General features: G+C 40.3%; 1 long non-coding RNA gene across 1 annotated transcript; it reads right to left on the bottom strand.

The window, feature by feature from the left end:
• Window positions 1-272: 272 nt before the first annotated feature.
• On the bottom strand, window positions 273-22,310 carry LOC119485413. The gene is made up of 3 exons (XR_005206260.1): window positions 22,298-22,310; window positions 17,139-17,143; window positions 273-394 (listed from the first exon to the last, which is right to left on the bottom strand). It is a non-coding gene; the product is annotated as an uncharacterized LOC119485413 (long non-coding RNA).
• Window positions 22,311-22,429: the final 119 nt, after the last annotated feature.

Here is a 22,429-nt window from a genome sequence, read left to right as displayed (position 1 = left end):
ACCTTATTCACTTCTTGCCTTTGGTGGAATGTAACTTACTACATTTACTCATGTATTGTACAAATTACTTGTGTTTCCATTTTGTGCCACTTTAAATCAGCTTTAGTTGCGAGTTACTTTACAGAATTCCACACCCAAAACATATAATGAGCTTATGATGCACACTAATGCATCACAATTCATAATCCAATAACATAATAGTATAACACTCACAGGCGGGGCATTTATCTGCATCATGAGTACTTTTACTTTTAATACTTTAATTATATTTTCCATAGACTGTATAAAATATAGACGTAGTCTCTGTGACGTCATTCATAGGTTTCTGAAGAGCCGTTGTGAAGCTCAAAGTGGGTGCCTCCGGCCGTCGGCATCTTGGCAGTGACAACACAGCCTAACGCCAAATTCACACCAGAGCAGTGACGAAGTGCGGCCTGCGGCGAGCTTATAGGCAATGTTTATGAAAAGCTGCGGGCGTTTGATTCTGCTGCAATGTGCGGCCAAACTAAAAGTTGGGAAAAGTTTAACTGTTAGTGGCGAAGTGCAGCCAGAGAGGACCTGCAGCCAATCAGTAAACAGATCCTGTGACTCCTGACATGTTTACCTATGTTACAAAGAATTTTTTCCTGCCTGAAACATATGAACACGCCTCCCGGCCACAGAAAAAAGTAATTAGCTATATAAATTTTATATTAGCTATAAAGACCAAAACCGTTTTTTGTACCGGGCTGTAAACATGTGTATTTCTGCTGTAATGTTTGGTATTTTTACATAGGGGTCTATGGACATTGACTCGCTTTAGGAGTCAACATCAAGTGACCATTTGAAGAACTGCAGTTATGGCTCTTTCGCGTTCATTGCGCTTCGTTTTTCAGCACCGTACTCGAGTACTTTTACTTAATCAGAAGATCTGAATGCTTCTTCCTCAATTGCATCCTGTAAACATATTCTATTAATATCACACTGAAGGGAATATGTTGTTGTATAAACAATCATTACCTGTTTTTATAGGGATTTTGGAGGTTTAAGATAACAGATTCAACTCTTTTTCAATACAATTGCCACATTAATCACTATTTCAAACAAAGTAATGGCAGCAAATATAATACACACCCAAATAACCCCCAAAACTGGAAAATCCTCAACTGAAAAATCGACTTCAGACTACAAACGATAACCTGATGTTTCTGGAACTGAGAGTCCATCAATTTAAGAGCTGACTTATCCTGAAAAAACTCCCTCTGGCTGTTTTTTCATCCTTCCTCTACTTTTTTTCATCATGAATCAGTGTCTCAGTTTCTAATGTAATTTACTTCAGTGAGATGCCTGTGATGCCCATCATTCTCTCTATCTGTTCCTGGTGGTATTGATCCTCCTCTCTGACCAATTTGAGATCTGCCTCCACAGGAGCTGTTGCATCCATATCTGCACCACTGGACCAAACCCAGCATCCGTCCAGCCACAACAGCACTTCTTCACTTATGCTATCAAATGAATTGTGTTTCGGACTTTGGACTCTGTAGTCTCCAATTATGTTGCATTATGCAAGCTTAAAAACTGTGACAATGCAATGGAGTGGCTCCACATTTCACCAATGATTTAGTCAAAAGTTACATTATATGATGATACACACAAAGCCAGATGTTCTAACTAACTGTGTCACATCTGTAAGTAATGTATCTCACTGACTGATCTGTTATATTACTGTGCTGTACATTTGGTATATTCTGAAGTGGGTGTTTTTAGCCTGTTGACACGTAATGTTTATTTTTTGTGAGTATAAATGACTCAGTACTATTTATATGTATAGTTTAACCTTTGATTAAGTCTGGTGATATTCTATATTTTTGTTTTGCAACAACAAATCCAAAGAAAAGCCCAAAACCAACAATGAATTCATACCAGCAAGTTTTGGCTCTGCAGCTAAAGTCTGATATATCTTCTTCCTCTGTACCATAGAGCTCCATTGTTGTCCAAAAACTATTAAACAAAAAACACATTTTTTTAATATATATATATAACATATAACTGTTGCGCTGGGTGACATGTTGCTTTATTACAATGAACGTGGTTGCTGTAGTTTATTTTGACTAAATCCCAAATAGACCATCCTGTTGTTGTACTCACTTGAGCACCAATGTGTATTAATCCGCTGCTGAAAATAGTCCCCAACAAATGCAGTAGTTAGTCCTGTTTGAGTAACATTTGCTAAAACCTACAGTGCTCAGCTGTGTGTTTTTTTGTTTGAATAATTATATTTTTGTGGCCCTTTTTAAAAAAATAATAAATAAATGATAAACCAGTGTTTTGGGGGTTGAGTGCCCCAAACAATGGAAGTCAGAAGGTTCTGAGAGAATAAAAATGAATGCCTTGTTGGTTTTGGTCTTAGGATTCATTGACAATCACAGTGCCCAGCTGTTTTAGGACATTAATCAGCCTTTTTAAATAATGAAGTTTTATATTCATGACATATATTTTTTATATGAGATAAGGTTTTAATGACTCGGCTTGGGACAGAGAAAAGCAGACAGGCTGGGGAAGTCAGGAAGTATTGAGAGACTTCTTGTGCGTTCCAATACCCATACTACCATACTATTTAGTAATATGCCAGAAAAAGATTTAGTATGTCCCAATACATATGTCAAATGCTGTAATTACCAGGATGTCCTACTACATCTGGTCGCATTTTGCAGTATGCAAGCCAGCATGCATTCCTGGTTATTCTGAACCACAATCCTCTGCGTAGGGGATATAAGAGCAAGACGGTCAGGGCATACTGCATGCAACATACTTTGTAAGGGCTGTAGTACGTACTAAAAGTAAAAGGAACAAGTATACGATTTGGAAAGCAGCAATCTTTTCATGGGATTTGTTGCAAGTCTGGAATATCACCGCTCTCATCCTTTAACATCCAGCCCACTGTCATATAGATTTATATTTATATAGAGTATAAATGTCTTGTGTAAGTCTTATTTCTGGATATTGTCACTGTTATAGTTGTTGTTTAAACCCTTAATATGTATCCATGTTATTTCCTTTACTTTTGCAAAAGTGTTTCAAAACTTTTCACACCTTTAAAGCCAATTGAAATGAAATGTTACTACAGGAGGATGTCACTTTAAATTTGGGTCACTTCCTATATACCTTTACAAAATCCTTTAGCATTTTGGACGTTTCCTAACATTTCTTTGCTGTAAAAAGTGTCAGCGAAGAAGCAATTTAAAGGAACTGACTGATTAATTAAATGTGATGGGTTGCAGTGAGTAATCCGATTTCCTTTTGGATCAATGCAAGAGGATCCTGGAGAGTTGTAGCATTAGTTTGGCTTACATTCATAGTCTTGATTAGACTGTAGTTTGTGGTCTGAAGGGGGCCCCTGGGAAACAGTGGCTCGCTGCTGTGAGACAATAGGGCCCAGTTAAGAAGTCTATGATTGTGTGTGTGTGTGTGTGTGAAAGAGACAGTGTGTATGTGAATGGGGCTCTGTGCGCTCTCCTCCAAACACATCTTTGCCCAAGGCAGTCAAATGAACCGTATCCCATAATAGTCAGGGTTCTGCCCTGAGGAGAGGTGACAGCGGGCCAGGCTGGAGTCGTCATGGCGATGGCCCCGTGTGGAAAGTCGATACTTGGTGAGAAGGGGAATCGAGGGGAGGGTGCAGAGCGAGGGTTGAAGGAAGAGCAGATCAATTTTACTGTTTGATCTTGCACAGGCTCTGAATAAATGTATATTTTAAGATGTCTTTTTTCTCTCCCTCTCTCTCTCTGCGCAAACATTGACATTCTTCATGTTCATTCTTGACTTTTGTGGATAGAGACTTGATGTTATCCAACATCTTTGGACTTGTTATTCCTGCAGTGGTTTTCCTGTACTTCTGCAGCCGGGGCTAAGGTGGCTTTGCACGGGCAGGGCACTGAAGGTTGTGGCTACGACGCAGACGTGCTCCTCTTGGCCCGCTGCTGCACAAACACAGACGGCTGCTATTCTGGCCACTGTCCACCACCACACACACACACACACACACACACACACACACAAGCACACCTCTTCATGGCGTCCACACCCAGCCAAAGTCATCTGGACCAGACTGCTATCAAATAACAGTTTCTCTCCATCAGTGACTCCTCCACTCCTGACCACACAGTCATAGATACTCCAAGGCTCTGCTTGCTTACATGTGCAGCTCAAGACACACGCAGGAGACAAACTTTATTTCTTTTATTCAAAGCTCACTGATGCAAGAGTGACGCAAACTGCTCCAACGCTTGGACAGTGCCAAATACCAATGCACAAATGGTAAACAGCGTTGCGTTGGGTTGCGTTCGGCTCCAGCGGTACTATCAGACAAATTGTATGAATGTTGGTGTTACAGTAAAACACAAAAAGCCTCTTAACATGACACTATGAATGGTCTGTATCTGTTTCAACTCACTTGAAAAGCCTAGATTTACTTTTGTACTTTCCCTGTGTGGCCATTAAAAGGTTAGTTTTTAGTTCATGAAGACATTCATGGTCTATGGGTTTAAAATACACCCTCTACAAAGTGCCAAGGGTCTGGGAGGATTTGGCCCATTTACAGCCCTCTCCTCCTCCTCCTCCTCTTCCTGCATGGCTATCCATGCTACATCCCTCCATCCCCGCAGTCCTTCTTGTCCTTGATCTGGTTTAAATAACAGCCACTGCTGCCATAATTATGATTTTATCTCATTTAACATCGGCGGATTAAAGTGTTTCAAGGTTGGACAGATTGGAAATAAAGAGGGATTTGAGCGAGAGTTAATGAATTATGCCGACTGGACATTTGTCTAAATTATTTATTGTCTGTATGATATTAAAGCTATGTGGTGATTAGAAATTTAAATGTCTTGGGGGGTGGGGTTCTATATAGGGTATGTAAAAGAAAATATAAAACTGCCATGCCTCTGTAATGTGTGTTCAAATATTCCCTCATTGCTTCAGATGCATAAATTATGTTGTTGACTGGGTGTGAAACGGTTTCGATTTCTGAAATGTATCACAAGTGCTGCAACACTCAATGCAAGATCAAATGAAGTTACAGAAGTTAAAGAAATGTGACATCCCAGCAGCGGTGACCACGGCTCCTCTGTTCAGATTGTACAGTTTATTCAAAATATTTTAATATAACTTGTGTTTTTCTCCACTGACCAGCAACATAGGTTCAATGTCTACATAATTCAATACGAACATGTAATAGAAAATCACAAGTTCTTACTTTAAAGGCACAATCCCAAATTCAAAGTGATCAAAAGGGCAGCTCCAAAAGAGGGAACCCTTTATAAAACTCCCAAATTGATTGGCAGGGCTTTTATGAACTAACACTAACACAACAACTAAATAATAACAGTGCTTTACATAATAAAAAAAATATTAAAAAAAATTATAAATAAAACGATAAAACAGTAAAAACAATGTTAAATATTAAAAACACAAATTAACAACAAATTTAAAACACAAATTTACAACACTAGACAATAGACGTGGTGAGATCGTTTACTCAACTACTGTTTCCAAGGTTAAGACTGAACTTTGAACCTCAGATTCAGGCCAACGCAGGTGAGAAGTCCTTAAAATGCTCAGACAAAACGCAATATGATCAGAAATTACAGAACCAAAATGGTCCTTGTGGTGAGATTATTTTCTCAACAACTAAATCTCCGTTATAGTTTTATGATGCTGTTTGTTTTAATCACAATGTTTGCACACTTCAGTGGTGGAGGAGTAAAAGTAGCACAATGTAAAAATACTACATAACCGCTAAAAGTCCTGCATTCAAAATCTTATGTAAGTAAAAGTACATAAAGTATCAAAAATTAAAAAATGAACTTGACACAGGAATGGTGCCCATAAGTGTTAAATTACTATGTATAGTATTACTGGATGGATATTACTGATGCATGTATCTATAAATAGGTAGTTTAATCTAATAATGCATCGTATTTTATAAACTCTGTAATTAAAAATCGTTATTTATAAAGTCTGTTGAAGGTACAGTGTGTAGGATTTGGCAGCATCTTGTGGTGTTGTTGCAGATTGCAACTAACCGCTTACTTTTCCTTTTCCAAGAACGTGGTAAGCCGCAAGTGCAAAACTGTGGTAGCGTCGTTCGCCTTGCTCAGAGGCCATCCATAATAACACTAAGAGCAACGGAAGTCCAACGGCGGCTGGTGGTACCACGGTTTTGCACTGGGTGACTCACATTGCCACAGTTTTACAAGAGAACTACGGTGGCCTTCAGGTAACGTAAAAACATGAAAGTTCTCTCTCTAGAGCAAGTGTATAGTTTGTCCATTCTGTGTTACTGTAGAATCATGGCGGAGCAACAAGGCGGACTCCGTGAAGAGGACCCGCTCCGTATGTAGATATGAAGGGCTCATTCTAAGATAACAAAAACACAATTCTTAGTTTCAGGTGATTATACACTAATGAAATAATAGTTATGAATATTATATTCCATTTCTGCTAAAAGATCCCCTGAAATGTTATACACTGTTCCTTTAAATAAATGTAGTAAAGTTAAAAGTACAATATTTCCCTTTTAAATGTAGCTGAGTTGAAGTATAAAGTAGCATGAAATGGAAATACTCAAGTTAAGTACTGTATATTTATTCATCTGTGGGTCAAACTCCTCAAATTTAGGCCCAGAAATGGATTTAACTCAAATTTATATGGTCACAAAAATTCAGGATTGGTCCTTTAATCTGTATTTCACTTTGTCAGTAATACAGTAATACAGTAATACCTCCAGAGAATGTGTGTAAGTATATATGCGTGTGTGTTTTTATTCCACCGAAAGACTTAAATCTCCTGTGCAATTGAATTTTAAAACAAGGTAATAAAACTGAATGATCCGCACCTCGAGGAATATTTGACATACGGAGAGAATGCGGGTGCTTATGGGATTCCACTCTGTCAATATGGATCCTAATACCACTCAGCCTTTCCATTTAATGTGTGTGTGTGTGCAAGTTTTCATCCTTTTCTGGGAAGTACTCTCTATGAGTGTTTTGTATTCTACTGTTCACAGCTTAACGTGTGTTTGTGTACTTGTAGGATCCTCATAGGAGCTGTGGTGGAGGAGCATAGTGTGCGACCTGCACCGGCCCTCGGCAGCATGACTGTGAGCTAATAACACGGTGGCAGGGCCTGCAGGACCGCCTGTGTGTCGGCCCCTGTGCACCGCGGCGCCGGCGTGCTGCGGCTCTCCCCTGCCTGACCCGCTGACCTCGTCCTGAGCTAATGAGCAGGTAAGACGGCTGAGCTGGGGGCCTTACGGCAGCTGAGCTTCACCCCGGGTTCCAGATGATGACATTTGTCCTCATCGCTGAAGGAAGGAGGCAGCTCGGAGTGAATGTTTCTCTCTCTAAATCACAGAAGGCTGCGGATAAACATGCAAAATCACAAGAGCTTGCACACACAAACACAGCCGCATTAATAATTCACTAACATTAATTATGACATGTCTGTATCTCAGTTTGGTGCCTTTGCTGAGGGCATGTTAATGTGACTATGTCTGTGAGGACCACCCCTTCCTTTTCTTCCTCGCCTCCATCCTTCTCCCCCTTCACGGGACCAGCCACCGCTACCAGCCAGCCGCAGCCACAGGGACCTAATTAACACAACATAAATGATGGGATGCTGATAAAGCAGTCACCGGTGCCATCGCAGGGCAGCATGCCGCCGCGCTGGCTTTCGCTGTCTACACAGCACACCAACGTGGCTGACTGTGTTTACTTGGTAGAGTGAGTCTGTTTTGCTCGCTTGCAGAGATATGGGGAAGAGCTGTGTATGTGTGTGTGTGTGTGTGTGTGTGTGTGTTCATCTATATCTGGCCAATGCCACCTCAGTGAGGGTGTGATTAACTCGAGTCTGGCAGTTCACAGAGGCTGTGCTAATTACCGCTCCACACATTTTAATAATTTCACTGCAGACCCGCCATCCTTCCACCTTCAGTTTTTCATTAATAGTTTTTAGGCATTTATTTTTCCAGTAAGCAAAAGGAAAAACAGTAGTCACTGTTTACGTTCAATTATCAAGCAAATTTTAAGTAAACCTTTTAATTGTCGCAAAAAAATAAAAGCTAATTAGGCGCATTTCCATCAACTGGTTTGGAGGGAATAAACTCGGTTTGTTAGCTACAGCGTAGTTTGGTCAGAAGTTGGCGCTACAGGCTGTAATCTGCCAGTAAACAGAGTAGAAGAAGTAGAGGTTGTGAACCGGAAACAAGACAAGTCGGCTTGGCCATCTAACCATCTACGAGAGAAATTTAGCAAGTTTTAATTGTTCTTTTGTGTCATCTAATATTGGCCATATCTCATGTCGTCCGGAGATGAAGACAAGCATTCACGTTATCCGAGAAGACAACAACTTAACAAGCTGTAGTAGGGCAACGTGCAATACAATTACATATTTCATCACAGACCGGGGGTCGTGCAATACATAGGGATGTGAAATATATGTCTCATTTATTGATAGATCACGATCATGGACTTTTGTTGACTGTTTGTTTTGTTATTATTTGTTTTAATTGTGTCTATATGTACTGTTTATTGTGCTGTATCACCAATTGCCCCATTGGGGACATTAAGGTTTTATAAGTCTAAGTAAACTTGTCACTTTTACACAAACGAGACATGACGTTAATTGCAAAATACTTAGTCTAGTCAAGTTTATTTATATAGCACGTTTAAAAATCAAGTTGACCAAAGTGCTGTAAAGAGAACGGCGAGTAAAATATCATCAACAAAAGCAACAAAACAACAATAGGTGCGTAATGTGCACAAATTAAAAAAAAAAACAGAAACATCAACATTTTATAAAAAATAAAAGATCACTAATAAATCACTAAAACATTAAAACCACTAAGAGCAACGAAGGCCATTGAAAATTAGGTAGGCCTCCTGTATATTCACATCATATTTACCCAGACCCATATCCTCGTATAATTTTTTAGGAAAAGTTATTCCGCATTTTTCGGTCGTTTACGAATGTCCCACAACATATGACGCACGTGTCAATTTCTGCTCCCGTCTTTTCAAATTAAACTTCACAGGAAATAACTTAGTTAGGTTTAGGAAAAGATCATGGTTTGGGTTAAGATAACTCCAGAAGTGGCGTAACTTACAGAAATTACATGACAAATAGATCAACGTTGACTTCTGGTTTCCTCCTGGATGAAAGTTCAGTGTTTTTGGACCCAACCATCCACCCCGACCTCCTCCCTACATGGTGTTTGTCGCTCTTTATACTTAATGGTTCACAACCTACAAATTGATTTTGTGGGATATATACAAATTACAGTGCCTAACTTTAGGGCGTAGGTATGAACGGTGTATGAGATCAGTCTGACCCAGAACAGAGTGTTGTGTTATATTAAAGGATATGTTCAAATTTTTTTAACCCATTGTTGTTTCAACATTCACATGAACACATGTACATTAAAACAGTTTTTAGTTGCTGTAATTGTTCCTTGTGTCCAAACTGGGCATGTGAGTATTATTTCAAGCTATCCTTTAAATATATATACCTATAGTATATATATCTATAACCTGCGGGAACACTTTATGCCTTTCAGGAATTGCACACAAAATAATACGTTTCCACACACAGTTCCCGTCATGTTGCTTGTCAGCCTTTATTAACCCAGCAGCTATCTGAGCAGACGTCGAACCTGTGTGCAGTTCTCACAATAGATGTCAAAACATAAACACAATGCAATATTCAACTCACACAATTTCTTATTTGCCTCTATGGAGAACGCCAAGGTTGGCTGCTCAGGGTTTAAGGGGAGAGAATCAACCCGCTGATAAATCTCTGAGTGTAAAGAGGATGCTGTATGGTATACAATCCAGAAAAGTATCAGTGCTTGTATTTATTTTGCCCCTGTATTCCCCTCACTTACCTCTGATAGAAATCTTACAGGTGGATGGAAAGTATGAGCTATGGTCTTGGGCTTAAATGAACAGTGAATATCTGTATTTGTGTACACAGAGACACTTGCACAGGCAGGATGACTCTCAAACACTTTATTGCGACAATAGGAAGGCCTTCAGCTGATACAAACCCCCCATCAGTCCCAGATGTTTGCTGAACAAACCCAACAACCCACAGTGGAAACATGGTGGCAGTGTTCCTCTGTGGGTTTACTGCACACAAACACTGAAGCCACTCTAGAGTAGGTAATTTCCTGTGAAGCTTGTTGAACATGTCATATAGAAGAAAAAAAAATCCCTTGTATGTTTGCACTTTTAAAGTGTCCTCTTGGTGCCGCTTCAATGTGACCCCTCTAAAAACAAAAGGCCATCTCAACCACAAAAATATATTAATGTTGCATGAACAAGCAAACAAGGAAGGAGAGGGGAAGGGAGATTCACAGTAAAATCCGAATGGCCCAAAGGGCTTCTGTGCCCTCCCTTGAAAATACTTCTAAATTGATGTTGAGCAGTGCAGGTCGAGAGGAAACATGTTAGATTATTGCATTTATTGCAGGTTAGAGTCTCCTATGAAGGAAGAGATGGGATTCACTGACCGGTAAAATTATGTCTCAAGAAATGTCTTCCTGGAGCCACTGCGCTCCTTAAACATGTGCCACGCACATTTCATGTCTGTCAGGACAGTGAACATTAAGTTCAGGGTACAAACTCAGAGGGATTGGGCCAATAATGTATTTTAAGTGTTGTAGAAATCTGCAGTCAGTATAGTGTCTTAAGGACGAGTTGACAACAGAGGAGTTGTCTCCCTTTGTCTCAAGTGTACAATACAAATACATTGAAGGATGTGCAAGGCCTTATATAACTGCAAAAGTCAAGCAACTGAGAAAATACTGGAAAAAAAATACAAAGATCATGAAAAAACACACGACATACACTCAGTGGCCACTTTATTAGGTACACCTCTACAATCTAATACAACTGTTCTACTATAACATCTATCTTCACGGAGCTCATAATGTTCAGGTTTTAGACGGTTGGAAATGTGTAAATTCATAGATATAAGTTGTGTTGTACTGCATTATATTTAAACATTCTTATTTAAGTAAGTAAGAAAAATGTATTTATATACCGCTTTTCACAGCTGCAAGTCACAAACTTAACTTACTTAACAAGGGCAATATGCAAACAAGAAATAAATCATATAAGATGAAGTGCAAAACTAAAAAATATTACATTGTTTTTAAAGAAGAAGAAAACAGATCCTTATTTACCTACATGAAGAGGTAGAATATTACAGTAGAAAAACCTCTCAATATAATTCAGCACCACAAACTATGAGCTCAGTGCTAAAACACATAATTTGATTAACACTTCTCTGACAGTGTTGAAAAAAAAGAACATTATAGGCATAACAAAAGTTGACTTTATGGCAGGACAGCCAGTTATCATGACACTATTTTCACAGAAATGTTTGTAATTGTTTATTTTTATTTTAATATATATCTATGGCAACAAATTATTGAAAAATAATTAAAAAAACAAATTGTATGATGAAATTAGTTATTTTTGGCCGAACCCACTCATGCATAACGGCCCTGCTCTGCACATGTGGCAGTTTGTTAAATTTGCTGGCTGTGTGGCTTCGCAGTCCTCCCAAGGATTGTGGGCATCTGTCCCAGACTCCGGTGAGCCCGAGGCCGACCCGAGGTGACCCATGAGTGCTTCCTGTCAGCGACAGCAGGGAGCCAATCAGAGAGGGCACTAACAGGATGGCCCTTGGGTGAAAGTGGCAGTGGATTGGCGCTTTGAGGTTGCTGAGACCCTCACAGGCAACATGAATTCAGAAACATGGTTTAAAGAAACCATGTGCAACAATCAGGAGGATCTATTGACAGAAATTGAATATAATATTAATAGGTATGTTTTCTTTAGTGTATAATCAACTAATAATAAGAATCGTTGTGTTTTCGTTATCTTAGAATGGGCCGTTTATATCTACATAGGGAGTGGGTCCTCTCCTGCCGCCATGTTTCACCAGTAGCCCAGACATTCATTATTTATATAGAAACAAAAAGATGGGTGCACCAGATTTAGCAGGGGCGCTAATTTCCATCTGCATTCCTAAACACAGACACAATAAACACACTACACAACATCATCACAATATAACATCACAGTGTCATGTACAATCCAAAATACAATAAATACATATAACACAATAACAAATATGACAGACTTCTCGCTCCCGTTACTTGCTCCCGTTGCCGCCACTCTCTCTCTCTTGCTTCACCACTCACTTCTCACCTACGCACTGGCTCTGCTGCAAATAACTCTAGAGAGGGCCAATTGCGTTTTCAGGTCGGCCACCGTAGCTCTCCAACACGCTTGGCACACAGGAGAGGCTTCAGTTGGTTGCAATCTCCTCACCTCACCACTAGTTACCGCCAGATCCTACACACTGGACCTTCAAGTCTCCATATACTGAGTTATAAACAACAAAATATTGCATTCATATTCTTTTTTTTTACAGTGCAACAATTATCCTGGTTCCAGACCTCTAAATTACTCAGATTTTTTAAATACTTTTCTTTAACCTGGAAAGCCTTATTGTGATTAAAAAGCTCTTTTCAGGTGTCATGGCCAAGATAGGCAACAATAGCAATGAGTTACAGACAAACAACAGAAGACAGCTAATACAAAATATGCCACAAAATCAAAATTAAACAAAGGTGTGATTATTAAATCATCTATAAAATCATGCAAAAGATTTCATCTTCAAAGCAACCTAAACAGCACCTTAAAACAACCCTAGAGCTGTCTGTCAAAATAACGTTTTTCAGTAATTCAAATTGTTTCCATTAAAAACAACTGAGCCATTCGCACCTTTGTAGGGAGGATTATGGGAACGTCATCTTCTTGTATGAGCAAGAAAAACAACAACAGAAAAATCACAGAAATGGCCACAAGCTTGGCTGAGATTGATGCAGCTATACAGGTTGTTGTAAGAACATCTCTCAAATCAGCTTATTTTTTTATTTACACGACAAATGTTCAGTTAACTTCAACAGCTACTGCAACTTCCTTGTCTGGTAAAATAGCACCCCTCCGAAACACAAAACAAAATGTCAATTTAGTTTGGTCATTAGAATATATTATAAGACAATTAAACATGCAGCATATTGCACCACAATGAAGCCAAGTCAGTAAGTTTTGGAGTATTTCTTGAATGATTAGCTGCAATTTCTAGTGCTGCATGTTTTCTGTTTTTTTTTAGCCTTGAACAATACAATAATAATATTGAAAAAAGTCTGCACGAGTGTCGGGAGCAGGCTTGGGAGTATGTGGAGAGAAAAAATAGAATAGACAGCGAGGCATTGGTCGATAAACTAAGACAAGATGAGAATGAAAGTCTGGAGCCATCCGTTAACCTCCAGCAATTGAGGAGACAAACCTCAGCTGTAGTTAATGTAGACATGTTGGGGACCAGCAAAGGGAGGCAGTGGACTTAAACAACACTAAGGGCATAATAACTAGTTCTGAACAATAAAGTGAACCAAACAGTGGGCTAATGAGCCATGAAAAGATGGAACCCACTGGCACCGACATCTCTGCCAAAAAAAAGAAGTGAGTAAATGTAAAAAAAACAACCAAACAAAGACTGTTCCAGCAGCTCTTGGCTCTTGAGGAGAATCAGGCAGTGCTCAGGTAGCCCTGTTCTCTGTTTATCCGAGAACAACAGAGAAATGCGCCGAGGTGTGTTCCTCCAGGTGCATTGTGGGCATTGCCCACGGATGCGCTGTTTGATTTGCGCTCGGCCTTGCTGTTGTGCTTGTCTGTGGGCTCTTGACATGTGCACTGCCGCATGAATAATTGAGGCCTCGCACGCAGTCAGGGTCCAGCAAGCACTGCTTGCTCTCTCTCTCTTTCGCTTTCCCTCAGTCCTCTTTTTTCTTTCCCCCCCTTCTCCCAACCTTCCCCGAGTCTCTTTGTCTCACTTTCCTTTCAACTGGAATCAACAGCCGGTCCTTGACAGACTTCAACATGTTGTGACACTAAAGTTTTAGTGAGATTGAGCCAAATTGTGTTTTTGCCCTCTGTCACCTATTGCTTCTATTTTCCAGTTAGAACCTGGACTCACTTCTGATGTCATCGCAACATAAGTACTTTGACTCATGAATACATGGGTATCAGAGACAATAAATATTAGGTTAGGTTATCTTTATTGTCCCACGAGGGGAAAATTGTTTTGCAGCAGGGTTCACATAAAAACAGAATACAAAAGACAACATCAATGACACATCAACACAATTAAACACAGAGCGAGAGCAGGAAAATGGAAATTTGTACCTAAGTACACATATACAGTCATGCAAATATGCAAATGGTAAAATGTGCAAGTGTGCAATAATGCAACGGAAGAGCAAAAAGTGCAGCCAGAGTGCTATATGCTATTGAGCATATTAATAGCTAATTAAGTCTGACATTTTAATCTCAGAAACAATAGACATCTGAACTGCAGCTTTTTGATCAAAAATCTATCAAAACATTTTAATATGGCGCCCATATGTCCCCAGAAATGACGTCCTTGGCCTTGTTTAGTCCACTTTCAGCTGTTTTGACTGACACGCGCTCGGTCGGGTCTCTCGTCAAGTCCATACCAGAGGTCTAAGCTGGAGTGCGAGATAAAGAAAAAAAGCCGTACCTGGGTCAAGCTGTTGATGAAGACATGCTAAATCAATGAGAAAAGACTGGAGGAGATGGGAATATATGAGTGGTCTGTCTGTCTGTATCTCCCTCCCACTCTCTTCCTCCCTCCCCTTTGCTTTCTGCCTCATACTCAGGCCAGTACAGTTATCAGCCCCAGCAGATAAACAAGTCTGGCTGCCAGATATAACTCCAATATGTGAAACTCAATCATAACTCCGGAAACCGACTGGGAATATGAGCGGAGGAAAGAGGAAAATGAAAGCTGCCATGCCCACAGGGCAAAACCCAAGGTCCCTTTTGGCAAAGTAAAACTCCCTCTCTTGCCTCTTTTCTATCACTTATTTATCTTAGAAAGTAAAAAAATAAATAAAAAATCACCATGCTGCAAAGCCTTTTCTCTAACCCCCCCCCTTTAAATTTTTTTGTGAACATGTTCTCACTATAGTTTTTATAGTATATAGCAGCGAGGCTGTGCTTGGTGTCTTCATTGTGGAGTTCAGGACACTGATAGCTGTAGGGTACACGTTTCTGAAGTCTTCTTCACTCTCCATCTTTTGCCAGTAGGATCTCTGTGATTTCCACTTGTCAGAGAGGGCCAGTCATGCAGAGGGGATGGGACCTGCGCATCAGAGGGAAAGAGAAAACTTAAAGGGAGAAAGGATAAAAAAAAGAAAAAACAAGTGTGTGTATGTGTGTGTTGAAGGGGGGCGACTAGCTTTGACTGGACTCACTCATGCTTTGACATTGACGGCCCTCGGAGAGGCGAAGAGGACCGGCTACCCCAGAGGACCGTAGAAAGAGAGGGAGGAAGAGGAGGGGGTGAACTGCCAGAGGCTGCTCTCGGCTTTGAAGCGGCGACTAGAAAGGGCTGAGGGCACTGTTAGCCCCCTTGAAGTGGTTTCAGCACTTGTCACTCTTTCGGGCATCGCCTAGAGCTGTGGACAGCTCTGCTCTTTCAGGATGAGGTCCCACAATGGACTCTGCAGCACTGATGCTCACCTTGATGTGGTGACTTGGATCAATAGGCAGACCAGTGAGCCACTGGCACCAGCATGTTGTGATGTTAAAAAGTAGCTGAAGTGCTTCTCAATGCCTGTGCGTCGGGCAAGTGAGAGGAAGCGGTTCCTGTCAAGATCATCTCAGCAGCACACTGCAGGCTACAAAGTACTGGGAAGCCACAATGGATCAAGCCATACAAAGCTGCTCGGTAAATGGTAAAAAAACACAGATAAAAATAACTTTAAGTCACATCTGTTCATGTTTAGAAGTGGAAGAAATCTGCTGTTACCCTTACTCTACACTTGTAAAAAGTAATAATCTACATGATATATAATTCATCCTTAAACCTGCAATAACATTTTTGGACACTTGCGGGCAGCAGAAACAGACTTTAAACACAACATTGACATATTATCTTTATCTATCACCTTGTTATGGCACATATTAGCAAATAGTTGTGCACATCCAGCCTACGCGGAGCAACACTAGCATTAATAAAGAGCCAAAGTCATGAGTCCGAGTTAGTCTCTGTTTCCACTTGCTTTTGTAACTCAAGCAATCTCTCATTGAGCATTTCTGTTATCGACCTTTTTGAAAAAATAAAGCATGTTTCCAGGATTATATTTACATATTCTAAGACAAATTGGCAGCCACTGCAGCACTTGCTTTTAACAACGATTACTGTGAGAGCATACAAATACCTGCAGCTCCCGTAAAAATGCATTTAAATATGCATATGTATACTAACTTACTGCATCGTAACCAGACAGTTAGATTGTTATCAGGTCATTAAATGGCCATTATCAGTTGTTATAAGCCTCATAAATGTGGGTCAGAAGGGGCCTGCTGCACCCACTAGTAGGTTGTATCATCAATTCACATGGTAGATCACCAAAGGAGGAATAAAAGGAGACGACAACGACCTCTAGTGACTGTATAGTTATGGCAGGAACACAAGTGGACGTCAGGCGCTGTAATGTAAACAGCATAAAGCTCCATATGGGGTGGAGGTCTGGGGTGATGGAAAACACAGTACTTTCACCCAGGAGACCGGGGATTGCATCCCGTATGAAACCAACACATGTAGCTGTCTTTGTGTTCACAACTAGGCAGCGTTGATCAAACATGAATCAATATTCTGTTACTGTAATGCTTATTTATCGACTCAAATGTTTTCAGAAACATCTTGTAGTGTACTGTTTAGCTGTAAAATGAGAAAGTTTGTGACCCAGCAGCCATGTTGAGATCAGATGAGGAAATACCATGCACCGCCCACCAGCCGGAGCACAGCCAATAGGAACGCTCTCTCTCTGAAATGACCTGTGATTGGCCAAAGTCTCCTATTTTTTTAAAGCCTGAAAACAGAGCCATGAGGAGGTGCAGAAGTCTAGTTATCTCTCAGAACACTTGAATTACAATATGCTGAAAGGTTATTATGGAGTTTTTGCCCAATGATGCCAAAAATATACTGCCTACTGCCACTTTAACTAAGTGGTTTTGTTGCCTAATCCTAAACAAGTTGTTTTGTTTGTGTTCAAAACGTAACGTTTCATTCCATTGTAAAACCTGATACAACGTGTTGCTTTCACTTTTACAATGTAGTAGGCATAGCAGGCCCCTACTGACCCGCATGTATATAACGACCGATAACACATTTAATTAGAGCTGATAACAGTCAAAACAGGTATCGTAACTTGGTTTCATTCATAGCCATAATATTCACTAACTCTTTCTTCCAACTCTGCTGTCTTAAACAGCGTTCAGTTGTCTCTGTGCTGCTGTTATAAAAGACATCTGAACTTTCCGTGACCACTCGACTCGCTGAACAGAACAGAAGCTTCCTGTTTTTTTGGTCTAACTCCTGAGGGAAATATCTGTGTCTTTAGCTGGTAAATGCTCCACTATCTCCCCCACCTATAGTCACTAACTGGACAGGTAGCGTACAGTAGGTTTTTAGAGGTTTTTGCTAAAAACATCTGCCTGCTGCAGCTGGAAAATGCACAGATGAGAGTGGTGAGAGTGAAAACTGTAAAGTCTGTTAAACCAGAATAATGAGCTGAAAGAGGCTCAATCCTCAGGGGAACTGCAGAGTCAGATGATAACTCTCTTTTGGGTTGCCACCATGAGCAACCCCCTTTCACATACAAGTATTCCTGTGATCTATTGTTAATATAGAAAATATTGATTACATGCTGCTTTAAATATTTGTTTACACTGTGTTGCGATCCTATTCATCATATATTTCTCTCTATAAAAACCTGTGTCTTCGCTTTAGTAGCCCAGCTCAATAAATAGCCTGAAATACTCCTGCTCCCAAAGTACCCACTAAGTACTATTAGTATTTACTGCCTGTGTTTCCTCTGGCCCCTCTTTCGGCCTCTCCTTTCCCCAAAGATAGATTACATCCAAGACAGCCTATGACCGATGGATAGGGGGCACAACGCCCGAGCCTTTGGAGAAATATGTGCTTATGAAATCATAAATATTATCTCAAACACTAATTAGCATTAAGAGCACTGGTGATTTTATTTATCAACTTTAGCCACAATTAATAACCACAGCCTTGAGAAGAGCACGAGGCAGATAGGCAGGACATGTTTGCCGCGTCAAGGCCGTAAACCCATTACACACATAGACTGATTGAGGCGGCCCCACTGGGGGAATAAGTAATTGTGCCTGAGAAATTTTAATTGCCCTGAAATGCATTCTAAATTACACTACCTTGTTTTCAGACAGAAGTAACATGGCTGAAGGGCTGGGATAATGGTGGAGTGTCGTGGGTCCAGTAATGGGTTGCTAAACACCAGACGACCTTGCTTTTTTTTTTTTTCTTCTACTGATTTTACTCTCTTGCAAAGCTCAGACTGAGGGTTCAGTGTTGCGGCCTGTAATCCAAGTGCTAATGTTCAATGTGTAATGTTGCACACTGTTTTATCTTAAAGGTCTTATTGATAACATTTTTATGTTGACGAATATTTAACAGAGCTTTTAGAAAGGGTGCCGAATAAAAAGTATGGCTTTTCCCTGAGAAAAATGATTATGATTGTGAATTAATCATTTTAAAAATTCTGCCAGGTCCAAAATTAATGTTTTGTTTATCTCTGTGGAAGATATCTGACGTTTGGTTCCCACTTCTAACAAGACTAGTGAGCCAATAGTAAAACAATGTTGGTATCACATGGTATCTCTGATTTGTGTGTTAGTGTGGAAAAAACTGATAAATGGCCGAGATTGACGGTAAGTGCCTGGCAACGACTCGTTGTGAAGTGAATGAAGTGGCTGGATGTTATCAAAGTTATCAATAGCATCTTTAAGCTTAAAGCAACAGTTTGACATTTGGGAAATTCACTTATTTGCTTTCTTGCTGAGAGCTAGATGAGAAGATCGATACCACTTTCGCGTTTGCCTCATAAATATGAAGTTACAGCCAGCTCCTTGCTAGCTTAGCTTAGCATAAAGTCAAGGGGGAAACAGCAAGGTAAGGTAAGAAAATCCACCAAAAAGCTCACCGATTAACACGTTCTAGCTTGTTTGTTTAATCGGTGCAAAAATAGAAGTGTAAAAACAATGTAGTTTTCCTGCTTTCATGCTGAGCTAACCAGCTGCTATAGCTCCAGCTTTCGCCAGCCTCCGACTGACTTCTGTTGCTCCTAAAGTAGTCTTATTATGGCAAGATGGCCTCTGAGCGAGGCGAACGGCATTACCGCGGTTTTACACGCGGCAGCTCACGTTACCACAGTCTTGGAAAGGAAGGAGTGAGTGGAGGGGTTCTCTGCAACCATACCACTAGATGCCGCCAAATCCTACACACTGCACCTTTAAGAGAATAGATAGGATTTTATTCATCCTGGATGGAAATTTATATTTTACAGAGACAAGCTAAGCGGTATGAGGTGAGAAAACATGAAGAACTACTGCATGGATGAAATTCACAAAAATGAGAAAATAAGAAATCGAAGAAATTAGGGGGGTGACATTAAAAAGTGGACAGATATAAGTACCCATCCTCTCATCTAACTCTTGGCAACAAGGCCAACTATTATTTTTTTTTAACAATAACCTGTATACTGCTCCACTGCTCCACTAGCTGGAGGCATTCCCACTCTCCATGTATGAGATGCTTATTGGACTGACAGATACTGAACATGGTTAAATGGAGGAGAGGAGAATGAGGGGATGAGTTAAGCACAGTTTGAGGATGAAGGGGGTGAGATATCAAGGGGATATACGGGGCTGCTGGTGGTGGGGCTACGGGCGGCGAGTGGTCTCATTGCTAATTATCTTTATTGTGCTTCCCTGGCAGTTTTTCTGTGCAGGGCCTGTCGCTGCGGCTCTTGTGTGGGAAGCTCTCCAGAGCTCTCCTTATAGTGGCCCCTGGCTAATAACCACTGAAGGAATCACTCCGAGGTCACAAGCCTCGGCTCTGTCGTGTTTTAATCCCTGTTGGATTCATCACACAGCCAGGAATACGTACAAACATACAAGGACCGATTCTTCCACTACATGCTTGACAAGCAGTCATTATTTGGGGGGAGTTTGTTGAGGCTCAAACTGAAAGATGGACATCCAAAATGTACGCTCTAGATACGCCTTAGGCCTGCAGAGGTCCTGCCTGAGAGCAAAGCACGATGTCGAGGTTGGGAGAAACAGTCAGGGCCCAAAGGTGCCTCACCTGCTTCACACGCCAAACCACCTACTCTCTGATTCTCACCCTCACTGTGGGGGGGCCTAGTCAAGCCCTCCGCCTTGAAAAGTGGAGTGACCGCTGGGCAAAAAATAAAAAAAGGCTCTGACAGCTCTTATGCTCTACGAGGCGATCGCTAGATGTTGTTTTTCTTTGCGATCCATGACAAGCACTGTGTTGAATTACCTTTCATTCAAATGTTCACATGCACGCTCTTTGTCTGGTACTCACAGTGGAGTCGATTTTTTGATGATTTATGTTTCCCTGAGATCTCACAGCCCTGTTTTAACCCTGTGGTTGTTGCCGGGGTTTGCATCACCTCCAAATATTTGTGTGAAATTCAAGAGGGGAAACCTATCAGATGGATGAAGATTGGACTGATGTGTTTGCAGAAAATCAGTAAACAACATTAATTTCATATGAATTAATAAGAAAGTAGGAAGTGGCAATTCTCACATGGGCTTCTTTTTCAAGTGATACTCTCATCAAGCTGATAAACTTTTGAGGTAGAAGTAGGATATTAATCAAAGTTTGAGCTGATGACTCAAAGCCATTTGACAGTAAGAGCTCCTTCATGCCTCATTTTGTGAAAGATGTACTGAATAATTTGTCATTCTCTAGTTTTCGAGAGACCTTGTTCAGGCAAAATGCTGATAGGGGAGCTAGCCTGCCAAGTCTGCAGCGAAGACCTCTGTACTGTACACTTCTACAGAATTAACACAAGAGCCAGTTGATCTTTGTCGCTTCAGGGGAAAACAGACACCATAAGTAAAGCCAGATATAGTTTGAAAGCACCCTGAGATCATACACTGTCTGTAACATCAAAAAAGTGTCCACATGGATATTCTTAATGGGTTTAACTTGGATGAATTATTCAAATCTTCCCCCAATGCCTCTCTCATGGCAAGTGAATCCACAACGCACAAATGGTCATAGCTAAATGTTATCACACTTCTAAATCTTTATTAGTCCGTTTTTTCAGCGCAATCTGTCTTCTGAAAGTTGATCCAAATTTTGTATAACTAATTGGACTATTGAGAGTCAATAGAAATCCAGAGCGTTGCAAACTATTTTTCTCGCTGGATTGTGATATTAAATCTAAATGATGTCTTGAAATTAAAAGTGTGCTCCGCTTGATGGTAGGATGAGACAGTGGGAATATTTCAGTCATCATCAAAGTGTCTTAAAACATGTTGACTGTTTGGATTTTAATCTCAAAACTTTCTAGTTTACACTTGTGGTTTACCCGAATATACGTGTAAAAAAAAACACATTTATATGAATGAATGTGTCTTTAATTCACTGATTAGGGTCATATCTCATTCCCTTTATCACTCAGCATCACACAGTGTATAGCACATACTAAGAATTCAAGCTTGACTTATTACATCATTAATATTTTCATGTGCTGGTTGGCAAATTCAATTTGAAGCAGAGAGCTTTGCAAAATGGTGGAGAAACAGTGAAGAATTGGTCTCAGAAATGAGCAACATAGCCGCCCGCTGTGAACTGTCAAATCATCCAGATTGCTTGACTTTTTGAAGATCTTGCCACATGTGGTCTGCTTTTTGAGGCCAATAAAGAGGGAGCTCTGCTAAAGCTCGGTGGGGCTCCCACTTTGATAGCCAACCCAACATGGCTTACTGTGACAACACATTACAGGGGGTCTCTGTGAAGCTAATCTCTAATAAGGGATGAAACGCTGCTTCTGATGAGGCGGCTGAATGCCAGGTTGATCTTTACAGAACTGCTTTAAGATTGACTGTTAATGATGATATCTTAAGATGGTTGAAGTAGAAACGTTGATGATTGACCTCCACTCTTGGATGTGCCCTCGTTCACTGAGATACTGTAGTTAAATTATTTATTTATCTATATTTTACATTTTTTGTTTAATGAAACACTTGATTTATCTATGAGAAACCAAATATGACCTAGTGTCATATTTATGAGACACGGTCTCATAATATCAAAATGATAGGCCATAATTATTAGACAAAAAACAATGAAAAACAAATTACACAGTAGATTTATTAAATATTGTCTTAAGAACAAGTGCTGATTGGCTGCCCAATTATTTAGACCAAAG

This window comes from Sebastes umbrosus, chromosome 3 (genome assembly GCF_015220745.1).
Source record: "Sebastes umbrosus isolate fSebUmb1 chromosome 3, fSebUmb1.pri, whole genome shotgun sequence".
NCBI lineage: Eukaryota > Metazoa > Chordata > Actinopteri > Perciformes > Sebastidae > Sebastes > Sebastes umbrosus.
Note: the sequence above shows the minus strand (reverse complement) of the source record. Positions and strands in the feature narration are given on the sequence as shown.